The sequence below is a fragment of the Triticum dicoccoides genome, chromosome 1B, assembly GCF_002162155.2.
Source record: "Triticum dicoccoides isolate Atlit2015 ecotype Zavitan chromosome 1B, WEW_v2.0, whole genome shotgun sequence".
Lineage (NCBI taxonomy): Eukaryota > Viridiplantae > Streptophyta > Magnoliopsida > Poales > Poaceae > Triticum > Triticum dicoccoides.
The window spans coordinates 309,062,991-309,076,677 of NC_041381.1; the positions used below are offsets into that span (position 1 = coordinate 309,062,991).

At 44.2% G+C, this 13,687-nt stretch overlaps 1 long non-coding RNA gene and 1 pseudogene across 1 annotated transcript; one reads left to right on the forward strand and one right to left on the reverse strand.

Annotated features, from left to right (window-relative positions):
* Nucleotides 1–2,292: 2,292 nt before the first annotated feature.
* On the reverse strand, nucleotides 2,293–3,498 carry LOC119304373. The gene is made up of 3 exons (XR_005148226.1): nucleotides 3,277–3,498; nucleotides 2,769–3,159; nucleotides 2,293–2,601 (listed from the first exon to the last, which is right to left on the reverse strand). It is a non-coding gene; the product is annotated as an uncharacterized LOC119304373 (long non-coding RNA).
* Nucleotides 3,499–4,579: 1,081 nt separating this feature from the next.
* On the forward strand, nucleotides 4,580–7,294 carry LOC119350345 (annotated as a pseudogene).
* Nucleotides 7,295–13,687: the final 6,393 nt, after the last annotated feature.

The window sequence follows — 13,687 nt, forward strand, 5'->3', positions numbered from 1 at the left end:
AAATCAAGATCATTTTAAGAAAAGAGTACCAATTTATTTTCTCTTTTTCCTATCAACACAAAAACCAATTCCTATTGTCTAAAAGTATGGGGTTGTCAAGAGCATGAGAACTTACATATAGATAAGCACCGAGGTCCAAGTTATCCATGTAGTTAAAAACAACAATTACATGCAAGCAATTAACAAATAATCATATCGACTTGACATACTTTCAGTTCACTGGCATTTTTCCATGCAAGATACCAACGGAAAAGAGCAGTACAGAATAGAGGTCCCTACAGAATATACTAAAACAAACACATTAATTTAGGCAAACTGATAAAAATATGATATAATCCATTTATTTACCAGAAATTTGGTAGGTGATCACACATAAGCTAATTGTACACATACTTCCAAGAACCTTACCCTATATTATCTACATATAACCATAAATGAGAAGAAAAAAATCACTGTTATGCAAAACGATCATAGATCGTTTTCTGTCAGGGCCTAGACTACATGACCCATCACAAGTGATATTAGGTAATTACAAATAATCAAGTATCTCATGAGACAACAAATATCACACGTGAGCATCAGGTACATGTATGTTCCAAACCCAAGGTGATTTGTTTCATTTAGTGTAAGTGCATCTAGTGCCCCTTAGTGATTTTGGTGTATTGAAGACTTATAGGTTAAGGGACTAATGTGTTTATGAGTGTACACAGGTCTATAAGTCTATGAGGAGTTTGATATTTACAGAGAAAGTCGACCCCTAAAAATGAATATCTTCGACTGAAGATTTTGGTATTCCTGAAGACTTTCATGAAGACTTTGAAAGTGAAGAAATTGGTGTGTCCGTGAAGACTTGATATTCATGCGAGGAATATGAAGCTTGAAGACTTTCGTTTTCATAGTTTTGTTTTTCTCTTTCTTGAGTCATAGGAAACACCGTACTGTTAAAGGGGGTCGAGGAAATACTAAGGAAAAATTTCCATGTGATGCTCAACTCAAAATCCTACACCTACCAATCCTTTCGAGTGAAGCCATTAGAAATCTCATACAGTTCAGTCAATTTCTTCAGTAACAGAGACGAAGTTCTTCTGGTCACTAAGGAATTTGTTCTGACTGAGGAGTTAGGAATTCACCAGTGCGGATTGCCTACAAAGTGAGGAACATGATAGCCCTGAGGAATTTGAGAGTCAAATTTCCGACTGTTGCTGTGCTACGCGCCAGCTGTCCCAAATATCTTATCCACCTAACGGTCATATCATTGAAGGTCATTTATGTCTTATCATGTCGGGCTGTTCCCTAGGCTATAAATAGCCCCCCCTACAACCACTAGCTGGTTGGCTGCTCCGAGAGAAACTGACACTTGTCATTTGAGAGCAACCCATCCTCCGAGGACTTTGAGTGAAAATCATCTAGTGAGGAAAATCCAAACCCAAACACCCACAAACCCAAAGTGATTGAGCATCACTGAAGAGATTGATCCTGCGTGGATCCGACGCTTGTTACCTTTGAAGACTGTGCTTCTTCCAGACGGTTAGGCGTCATGGTCTAGAGCATCCAAGAGGAATTGTGGATCGCCAAGTGACCAAAGTCTGTGAAGGTTTGGAAGTCGCCTGAAGACTTACCACGAGTGATTGGACGGGGTCTGTGTGACCTTAGTTCAAGGAGAATACAGTGAGGACTTGGTGTCCTGAGCTGCGTGCTTAGTGACTGGGTGTCCGGGACTGTGTGTCCTCGAGTTTAAATACTCAGCCGCTCCAACCAGACGTACAACTGAGACAGCAGTTGGAACTGGTCTACCAAATCATTGTCTTCACCAACCTTACCAGTTCTATTTCCTCAACTCTTTCATTTCCTCATTACTGTGTTGAGTAGTTGTTCATATCTGTGTTTGAAGACTTTGACTGAAGACTTTCTCAATTTCCTCAGTTCAATTTCTTCAGTCTATTTGTCTTCGTCTTGTGTTATCCTGTGTTTACGCTTCCTATACTCTGTGATTGTCTTCATTTCATCATGATGACTGTGCATGTCTTCTGTTATGCTTACTTCTGAGTACTTATTCCGCTGCAAGTAGTTCTTCGCTAAGGAATTTCCTCACCATCAAATTCCTCAGTGAAGAATTCATAAAAATCGCCTATTCACCCCCCCTCTAGTCGATATAACGCACTTTCATTTAGCGTAAAGCCAAATTTCATTTTAGGTGTGTCCATGTGTACTACTTATGGGTTGGATAGAAACACATAGTACAATAGGGGTTCATCTGCTAGAATTATGACGAAAGTCAAAACAGTTACTTCTCAAATCTTTTTTTAGGACTCTTGTATCAGTTTAAACTTTCTCCACTTCTGCATTCATGCTCTCCAGCTATGTCAACAAAGACTACGTTAATACCAGTAAACAGAGCTGACACCCCAAGTTGTATGTGAAGGGCTTTGACTGTGAAGGGGTAAATCTTGGATGTCATTCCTCAACTTAATTAAGCTTCTGCTTCACCCATCCCGCAGTCTACAATTGCTAAACAAATACGTACAATATTGGCAGGCTGATAGATAATAGCCACAAAGAGATCCACCAATGGACTGCTGGTGGAAGTAGATCAAAACTTCTCTGAAACAAAAGCCAATACACATATCTGAATGAATTATAGCAGAACAGATACTTCAATCCTAATATGTGATGGATAGTTAATTACTGATTCAAGGTCAAGTGACATTTAGATTTGATATTGTAAAAGAAAATAGGGAAAGAATCATGCCTTATTGGATCCCACGTACCTTGCTGACGAGAACATTGCCGCCACTGATACAGAGGTTCATCTTGCACACTGCAAGGAAATCCCACAACTTCCACCAGCGGTAGTATTTGATCACAGCAGCGAAAATACTTACATGAAAACAAAACTGAGCATTGCCCGCCTGGCTGGTAATGTATCAATGGTGCTCGCAACTGGTATAAACCGGAAAAAAATCGTTCATGAATAACTCAACTTGAATCATGGATTGCTCTCCATAGTCTGAGCGATAGCAGTACCATACCCATGCATATGTGCATGCTATATCAAGAAAATCAGCAATTCCAATAAGATACTAAACCTATCCTATGGTTCGTATCTAGATGTTTCCCCTACTAAAAATTCACATCGACTTGTCATCAGGAGCTTCCTTGCTGCAAAATACACACAATAAAATAAAAATTAAACTAGTTCGGTTCTATCTGAATCAATTGATGCCCGCACGTGGTGGATAGCCCTGGGACTCGACACTGAAATCAATAGATGGGTACCTTCACAATCGGCAGTGGAATCAGACTGGACATCGCCGGATGGTTTCCTACAAACTGGGTCCTGCTGGAGGGCCGTAAAATGAGGTCTCGGCCGCCGTGCCGAATGCAGATGAGAGCCGGGCCATCGGTCCTGCAGAAGAGGCGTCTGACGGGAGTCTGGCCGCCGGGCCGAACGAAGAGGGTAGCCGGGGGTTGGCGCGGAAGGCAGAGGAGGCGTCGGTTGCCGCGAGTTGGAGTTGGAGGTCGAGCGGCGGTAGGCGCGGGTGGTGCCGCGCGCAGCGCAGGATGCGGAAGAGCGCCTTGGGGGAGGAGGCGTGTGCGGAGGGGAGCCCCGGGACCGGGAGGAGGCTCGGCGGCGAGAGGTGGAGCGACAGGAAGGGGGCGAGGGGGGTGGAGGCGAGCGCGGTGGAGAAGAGGTACGTGGAAGAGATCGACGGATGGGCTTCTGTTGGGCTCCCTTTATCCATTATTACACCGACTCGTCGTCTACATGAAGGCCTCTTCGGTTACCAATCCCACGATTTCTTTTAAAACAAATGCTGATGTGGTGAGCTGCATAAAGATAAAAAAACAGTAATTGATGAGGTAGCAAGGCTGCTGAGGTGGATAGGCTGCATGTTAAGAGAAATAGGATAGTGGGGATGAACTATTTAGGTATTATAGATACCAATCTTTTAATAAAAAACCAAAAAAAGCTGCATCATCAAGGAATCAAAGATCTAACCTGACAGGGCATGCAAATGCCCAATTACCAAATAGTTTAATAACCCTTTTTAATTTATTAATGGTTTACATATAATATTATGTGAGGTCAAATTTTTGGAAAATCTAATTAAATATTTCGGGTTTTTGTCGCAAATGCACCGATTAACCGGCGACCCGACTGGCAAAAACCTGAACCAACAACCTCATTTGCCGGTTTGGTTTTTTAAACTATGGTGTTAAGTCAATCTTTAGATGGACAAACTTTAGAAAATTACAAAATTAACCATGAAGTAAAAAAGAAATGGAGAGAGTTAAAAAAACGGAGAGGCAAAAAAAAAAAGAAGAAGAACGAGTGGAGCCGGTTGGCTGAGCGTGGAGCTGGAATATATAGGCATCCGAACATCGTTTGTTTGTTATAGAAACCCTAGCTTAAGCGGCGGCGGCCGCGAGTATACCACACGCGAGCCTGGTTAGCAATCTGAATAGAGAAAGAGAGAGAGAGAGAGAGAGAGAGAGAGAGAGAGAGAGAGAGAGAGAGAGAGAGAGATTGATGGCGCGCGGCGGCGGCGGTGGAGTCGAGTTTCGGCCGCCTCCTGAGATGGCGATGGAAGAGATGGATCGGCAGCCTGTCGTTGTTTCCGAAGCAAGAATCCTGAGGATGGAGATTGCGTCCCTGGTGAACTTGCTCATCGAGAAACAATCTGACGTTCTTTCCTACGATCCCGAGATCGTGAGGAAGATCACGTCCCTGAGGAGCGAGATCGCGTGCCAGAAGCTGGCCAGGGAGCGCAAAGCCTTGGTTACGGAGGTCAAACGCACAGTGCCGCGGAGGCGCAAAAAGTTTTATGCAGTGCGGAGGGTCGCTGAGAAGGAGATCATGGCCGATCAGGAGAGCGTGGATCTGCCTAACTCCGATACGCATAGTGTGACCTCCCAAGTCAGTTGCATCCCCGAGCAGTTGCCCGAGCCCTGCGACCAGAAGGAGATCGACTCGGAGAATAACAAATCAGCTTCCAGATTCAAATCCAACTTCGAGCATGTATATTCACCCTACGGTATTGAGGACGAGGGAGTGCGCCTAAACCGCCAATTCAGTCATATATTGCAGCAGGCGGATGCCTTGTGTGACGAGATGGCATCTATAGCATCTATTCTGAGGAAAATCAGTGTCCCCATCATCTCCTATTACGATGTCTCCGATCTGTGTAACACAGCGCAGAGTTTATCGAGGATCTCCAATAGTATATTGTATAATAGCATGAATGCTGACAAACAGATGGCGGTCCAATATGCTGAGGACCAGAGGACCAAGGAGGAGATGACCGATCAGATGGGCAAAGGCAAATCCAGCACCCACTGTCTTGAGAAGCAGAGGACTGAGGAAGAGGTGGATGTATCTATAACAGATTTGACTGACCATACCGCTGATGATGGCCAGTTGACAGATGATGAGGGTGACCATTTTGTGGGAGCAGATCTGATAAGTTGCCTTTCCAACCAGATGACTGCGTACATGGATGATGGCCAATCAAGCGCCGAGACGCATGAGTCGAGGATGATGGACAAAGGGAAATCAATTAGTGAAGGCAAGTCAAGCATGGAGACACATGCGTCGAGGATGTTGGATATGATGGTGCTGGTTTCTGATGATAAGAGTGAGTCGGATGGTATGACCAACTTGTGCAAATATTACAAGATGCTCGAATTTGAGGATGAGAAGGTGTTGGGCAAGATGACTGCTGAGAATTTAAGGATGTATTACAAATTTCGTACGGAGCTATTAAAGATGGAAGCCAGCTTACGCGAGTTCCGGGAGCAGAATGAAAAGGATGACCTGAGGTGGGAGCAGGATAAAAAGGACGCACTGAGCTGTTGCAGAACAGACCCGACCCCCTTCTCACTTCAGGACGCGGTAGGGGAGGAGGGGGGGCAGGAGGGGGAGGAGGAGGAGGTGACAAAATTCACAGAATCAGACAAAGAGGAGATGGAGATGGAGGACAGGTTGTTTTCTGGAAAACGTGAAGTCTGGGAATCCGCATGGGGATGCTGTGGTGAATTTGAAGACAGTAGTAAGTAAACATGAACATCCATCGAATCATTCTCCTCTTATTTGGCAACCAGATTCTTCCCTTCCTTTTTTCCTTGTACAAGTAATTCATGTTAGAACATGTCTAACACTTGGATTAATTTGGTGTCGCAGCCGCAGTGAGTCCTATGCACTTTACACATTGCACGCCGGGACTGATCCCGTACGCCGCTCGCTCTGTGAGCACCTTGTAGATCTACTCCTTGAAGATTGTTGGAACAGATGGAAAGTTGAAGTTACCACTCCATGTGTATGGTGTTGTTGCTGCCCGAGACACCGTGGACTACAACCGCAACATTCTCTTCTTTAGGCGAAGGGAAGACTGTCAAAAACTCACTCCAGAGGTATGTACCGTATTCCAAATTTCTCTCTGTTTTCCATTTTTGTTCTTGCATGTGTCCTTGTTCATTCCATTCAGCGACAATGATGACTATGATCCCTGCAGGATCCATTTTTGCACTTGACTGGCCCGTCCCGTGCCATCGTGGCTGTGGACCATGTTGACTTCGAAGTCCAACTGAAAGTAAAGGGTGCAACAAGGTCCAGCGACAGAGCATTGATCAGTCGTTGCTGCACTTATTCTGGTGGTTATCATGAAGGTTTAGATACCGCTCTCATCAGCAACTGCTTTTGCACGGTAGAGTTAAGCTTGGAGCGACTCGCAAAGACAGTCCAGGCTACCACCTTAAGTGTCCGTGTTGTTGAAGGGGGACCTTGGCCTTTTGAATATGGTGGTCGGATTGTGTGCTCCTCACCACCACAGGAAGTTATGGACTCCCTGGCCAGGCAAGTTGTGTTGGTTGATTCTCGTTCTTCTGATGGTGGAGAAATGCCAATGGGCACAGATGGCTACCTTGATCTGTCAAGGCATGTTGTTTCTGTAGAACTGGAAGAAAGCCTGCAATTTGTTATACAAGCCTACTCACAGTCTGGTGATGCTATTGCTAGACAAGGTCGTGTCAAGTTCAGGGCCGAATATTGCAATGTAAGTCGAGGTATATGTGAGATTGGTGACTCTAAGGTGGAGATTACTGTTGCTTGGTCCAAACTTGTTACCAAAAGGATGGATATCCTCTTAGAAGGGCATGTTTGATGGTTCTTGTGCGTTGGAGGTTATGGACTACAGAACCCGTTACCCAAATTTATCTGTTTGTCCCTTGCATGTGGTTTGTGAAACTGCATAACTATTTTTGTATTGATATGTACAACTATTTGTGTATCTGACTATCTGTGTCCACTTCAACTTCTTATTATGCTATGTGAAGTACTAATTCTGTTTCGATAATCAGCATTAATCCTTTGCAGAAAGCCTAGATTTTGTGAGCCAGCCGCAAGTAAAATGGTCTGCATCGTCAAATCTATGGTTAGAGCAACTCCAAGAAATCCCGTATCTGTAAAATAACAGAAAAACATCTCCAACAAATCATGTATCTGTAAAATAACAAAAAAATCTCCAATAAATCCCGTAAACATGGAATAAATTTCCAGGGTCACGACGCCATCGCCGTCTGTGCTGCGCCGCACCGCCTTGTCACGCCACAGCCGTCGCCTCGCCGCCCCCATGACCATGACGTGTCTCGCCGGCGGCCACCGACTACCTCGCGCCTCCCTTGCTGGAGGCTGTCGTGCGTGTCACTGACTGGGGAGCCCTAGGCCATTATCTAGTTCTGTTTTATGAAAATTAAAAATGAAAACCTATTTTAGGGGAAGAAGTTTATGGGATCTGACAAAGTAGCTCTCATGAAACTTCCCTTAAAATTTACGAACATCCTGTAAAACTAGTTCGGGAAGTTTCTTAGAGGAACCGAGCTGCTCTAAGAGCAACTTCCATAGATCCCCTGTTCACAAAAAAGCTACATTTAGGGAAAGTTTGGGCAAAAACAAACGTCCACAACAAAACCTGTAAACCCGGAATATATTTAGGATCCTATAAACTCGACCGGCCCCAAGTTTCCTCTTGTTTAGGAAGATGACCTTCCCCTAAAACGTTGGTGGGCTAAAAAAACCTGGCACTTCACCGTGCATTCCCCCATGCCGTCACCGCTCCGCCTCAGCACCCGCCCGCCACCATTGCCGCCTTGCCGCCCTCGCGATGTTGCTGCCACCTCACGTCACTACCACCGCGCCACCACCGACTTTCGGGCCCTAGGCCATCAGATGCGTCAAAGTTCCGGCCTGTTGGTCCCAATCGATTCATTGTTGAGGCGTTTTGCCTTGGAGACAAGGAACACATAAGGATGCAGGCCTTGGCTATTCCACAACTAGGTAGTCTTGTTGTGCCCATATGATGCGGATAAAAAATGCTCCACTTAGGGACCGCACTTACGAAAACTCTCCTACGGACAGACTTGGCAGAGTCTAATTTATCAGTAACCCCTGGATTTCAGGTGCGGGGCCCTCCTGTCCCTAATCTAATAATGCCACTTCCATCTGTAGAAAAATGACTGTAAGTGTAACATTGCTCATGACGGATTTAGCAGAGATGAGGACGTTGATTTTGTTCATATGCCTATATGGCTACAAATCCATAAGTTGCCAGATTTTTAATGCAAGAAGAACATTGTGGAGAAACTTTTTTTAAAGCGGAGGCAAAAGCTTTGGCTCATGTCATTAATAAAGAAGAAGAGAATTGTCTTGTTAATTAACGCAAAACCGAACAAAAACGGCACAAACACCCTCTTCTGCAGTAACACGACAACCTCGAGGGAATACCAGCCAACCTGGCTACCAACACAAGGCGCACACACACCACCAAAGAGAGAGCCGCAATCAAGGTTGTCCACCAGGGTCATCGTCATCACTCCTCCTCGAGCCAGCGACTCTGACTTCACCGAAGAAAGCCTGGTCGCAGTGGCTTCGCAAACCCACGCCGGCACAAGCCAAACAGTTGACTCTTCACGTAGAGGACTGTCAGCTCTGATTCTGATGACGAGATCTGAAGAAGATATATGCAAAGCTCGCGCCGATGAAGATCTTCATGACAGGACCGCCCAATGCAGGTCATCCTTGCCACACAATACACGGCAGCTCCAACTTCCAGCAACGGAAGACCAACACAAAGACCCGTCGGACATGCTGGAACAAGCGCCGACTACCAAGTTCTTTCCGCGACCAAACCATCACTCTTCATCACCATCGTTGTTGCGCAAGACATCACACGGGATCCACGCATCTCCGGTTGGCCACCTACCAGCCGCGACACCGTGTGCGTCCAACCCACCAAGAAACGTGGATGGGAGCAAGATTTTCAAGGCGACGCCCCAAAGGAGGAAGACGACGTGAGAACAACGCATGTCGCTTGACTGGACTGGTCTAGGATTTCCCTCGAAAAGCTTACCCTAAGGATGGGAGAGGTCGAAGAAGACTCCGTGGCGACACCTCCAAGGAGGAGAGCGACGCCACAGGTGTCGCCGCCGTTGTCCGGCAAGAGTCGGGCAAGCTTTCACTTAGAGCCTTCTAGACCACCATCCCCATTCCATTGACGCGAGTCGGACACTGGCCTGGACACTACGGACACGACGACCGCTGAACGAAATATGCCCTAGAGGCAATAATAAAGTTGTTATTTATATTTCCTTATATCATGATAAATGTTTATTATTCATGCTAGAATTGTATTAACCGGAAACTTAGTACATGTGTGAATACATAGACAAACAGAGTATCCCTAGTATGCCTCTACTAGACTAGCTCGTTAATCAAAGATGGTTAAGTTTCCTAACCATAACATGTGTTGTCATTTGATGAACGGGATCACATCATTAGAGAATGATGTGATGGACAAGATCCATCCATTAGCTTAGCACTATGATCGTTTAGTTTATTGCTATTGCTTTCTTCATGACTTATACATGTTCCTATGACTATGAGATTATGCAACTCCCAAATACCGGAGGAACACTTAATGTGCTATCAAACGTCACAACATAACTGGGTGATTATAAAGATGCTCTACAGGTGTCTCCGATGGTGTTTGTTGAGTTGGCATAGATCGTGATTAGGATTTGTCACTACGAGTGTCGGAGAGGTATCTCTGGGCCCTCTCGGTAATGCTCATCACCATAAGCCTTGCAAGCAATGTGACTAATGAGTTAGTTGCGGGATGATGCATTACGGAACGAGTAAAGAGACTTGTCGGTAATGAGATTGAACTAGGTATGATGATACCGATGATCGAATCTCGGGCAAGTAACATACCGATGACAAAGGGAACAACTTATGTTGTTATGCGGTTTGACCGATAAAGATCTTCATAGAATATGTAGGAGCCAATATGAGCATCCAGGTTCCACTATTGGTTATTGACCGGAGATATGTCTCGGTCATGTCTACATAGTTCTCGAACCCGTAGGGCCGCACGCTTAATGTTCGATGGCGATTTATATTATGAGTTATGTGATTTGATGTACCGAAGTTTGTTCGGAGTCCCGGATGAGATCACAGACATGACGAGGAGTCTCAAAATGGTCGAGACATAAATATTCATATATTGGAAGGTTACATTCAGACACCGGAATGGTTCGGGTCGTTTCGAATGAGTTTCGGAGTACCTGGGGTTATCGGATCCCCCCGGGAAGTTATTGGGCCTCATGGGCTGATAATCCCCAAGTGCAGGAAATCATCGTAGCAATTTTCGAAGGTGGAAGTGATAAGTATGGAGTGTCGAACCCACAAGGAGCTAAAGGTAAGATCAATATTCTCTCAAGTCCTATCTGCCACTTATACGACTCTACGTACACCGAACATTTGCTTGCAACTAGATACGAGAAATAAAACTATGTTGTGGGTATGAAGAGGATAACTTTGCATAATATCGGAGAGCTAACATATAAAAGTAGGTGATGTTATCATAAAGTTAGAATGTATTACTAAATATTATACATAGCGAGTGTGGAATAATGATGGGTTGGTGTGCAGAATTATCCTAGGCAATTGTTAACAAGACCGGTAGTCGTCATTGCAATTTCATATGAGGGAGAGGCATAAGCCAACATATTTTCTCTTCTTGGATCATATGCACTTATGATTGGAACTCTAGCAAGCATCCGCAACTACTAAAGATCATTAAGGTAAAACCCAACCATAGCATTAAACCATCAAGTCCCCTTTATCCCATACGCCACAACCCCCTTACTCGGGTTTATGCTTCTGACACTCAAGCAACCCACTATAAGCGAATCATGAACGTATTGCAACACCCTACAGCAGGAATCCCTCACGCTTGCGCGACATAGAGGGCACAATAGGACAGCACCAAAAAAAACATACAACTCGTACCAATCTAGATCATCAATCAACCCAAAGATAAAAGATATCTACTCAAAACATCATAGGATGGCAACTCATCATTGGATCATAATATGTGGCATGAAGCACCATGTTCAAGTAGGGATTACAGCGGGGTGCGGGAGAGTGGACTGCGTAAAAGAGATGAGGATGGTGATGATGATGGTGATGTTGATGAAGACGATCACCGCGGCGATGATTCCCCTGCCGATGGCACTCCGGCGCCACCGAGAGAGAGGAGGAGAGGTCCTCCCCCTTGTGCTTCCTCCTCCATGGCCTCCCCCATGGACGGGGAGAGGTTCTCCCTCTGGTCCTTGGCCTTCATGGCGATGATGGCCCCTCCGGGATCCTTCCCCATGGCCTCCGGTGATGATGGGCCCCTCCGGCAGGGTGCCAGAGAGGGCCTAGATTGATTTCTCGTGGCTACAGAGGCTTGCGGCGGCAGAACTTCTGATCTAGGTTATTTCCCGAAGGTTTCTGTATTTATAGGAGAGGTTGGCGTTGATTTCACGTTAGGGGGGGTGGTCTCCGGGTTGTCCACGAGGCAGGGGGGCGCGCCCTAGGGGGGTGGGCGCGCCCCCCACCCTCGTGGGTAGCCCGGGACTCTTCTGGCCCAACTCTTTCACTCCAGGAGCTTCTTTTGGTCCATAAGAAATCATCAAAAATTGGCACATCAATTGGACTCTGTTTGGTATTCCTTTTCTGCAAAACTCAAAAACAAGGAGAAAACATAAACTGGCACTGGGCTCTAGGTTAATAGGTTAGTCCCAAAAATCATGTAAAATAGCATATAAATGCATATAAAACATCTACGATGGATAATATAATAGCATGAATACTTCATAAATGATAGATACGTCGGAGACATATCAGCATCCCCAAGCTTAATTCCTGCTCGTCCTCGAGTAGGCAAATGATAAAAGAAATAGTTTATGAAGTGTGAATGCTAGCAGGTGCACAAGTTTGATCGATGATAATTTCAATAACCTTTTCTAGCATCATTATATGTCATAACAGTAGCTCTCTCATAAAACTTTTCATGATCAAGTAACAAGCTATTCACATGTTAAAGTATAGATCATAAACTTTCTTGAAAACTAACAAACAATGCTTTTAGTCATCAAACAACTGCAATTCATCTTGTTTTCAGAAGGGTCTATGTAAGAGCTTTGATTTAGCAAATCCCACATACTCGACTATCATATAGTCTTTCACAATTGCTAACACTCATGTGATATCTATGGGTTCAAAGTTTTAATTGGACACAGAGAAATATAGGGGCTTATAGTTTTGCCTCCCAATCCTTTTACCTCAAGGGTAAAGTCAACAATAATAGTTCATGATAACTTACATCCAGTTAGATATATATATCAGGATCTTTCCAACACAATGCGCTTGCCAAAGGATAAAATGTAAAAAGGAAAGGTGAAGATCACCAAGACTCTTGTATAAGGTAAAAGACAATAATAAAAGATAGGCCCTTCGCAGAGGGAAGCAGAGGTTGTCACATGCTTTTAAGATTGGATGCACAAAATCTTAATGCAAAAGAACGTCACTTTATATTGCCTCTTGTGATGGAGACCTTTATTATGCAGTCCATCGCTTTTATTTCTTCCCTATCACAAGTTCGTATAAAGCTTATTTTCTTTGCACTAATAGATCATACATATTTAGAGAGCAATTTTTATTGCATGCACTGATGACAACTTACTTGAAGGATCTTACTCAATCCATAGGTAGGTATGGTGGACTCTCATGGCAAAACTAGTTTAAGGGATATTCGGAAGCACAAGTTGTATCTCTTACTTGGTGCAAAGAATTTGGCTAGCATGAGGGGGAAAGGCAAGCTCAGCATGTTGGATGATCCATGACAATATACTTTATTTCGGATATAAGAAAACATAACCCATTACGTTGTCTTCCTTGTCCAACATCAACCTTTTAGCATGTCATATTTTAATGAGTTCTCACAATTACAAAAGATGTCCAAGATAGTATATTTATATGTGAAATATCTCTTCCTTCAATATTCTTTCACGAATTGTTCAAGTGACCAATTCTGCGTTTGCTAACTTTCAGTAAGTTTACTACCTATACTTATTAGGTGTGAAGTCATTACTCCCCATGGTATAAGCATATGAAATATATATAAATTCAGATTTATGATATTCAATTCATTCAACTATTTACTCATAGGATTTACGTGAAACACGTGAGTAAATGACAAACTACTCCAAAAAGATATAAGTGAAGAACACTGAGTAGTCAAATAATTAACTAGCCATGGGAGGATTCTTTTTCATTCAAGATTTCAGATCCAATGATTTTATTCAA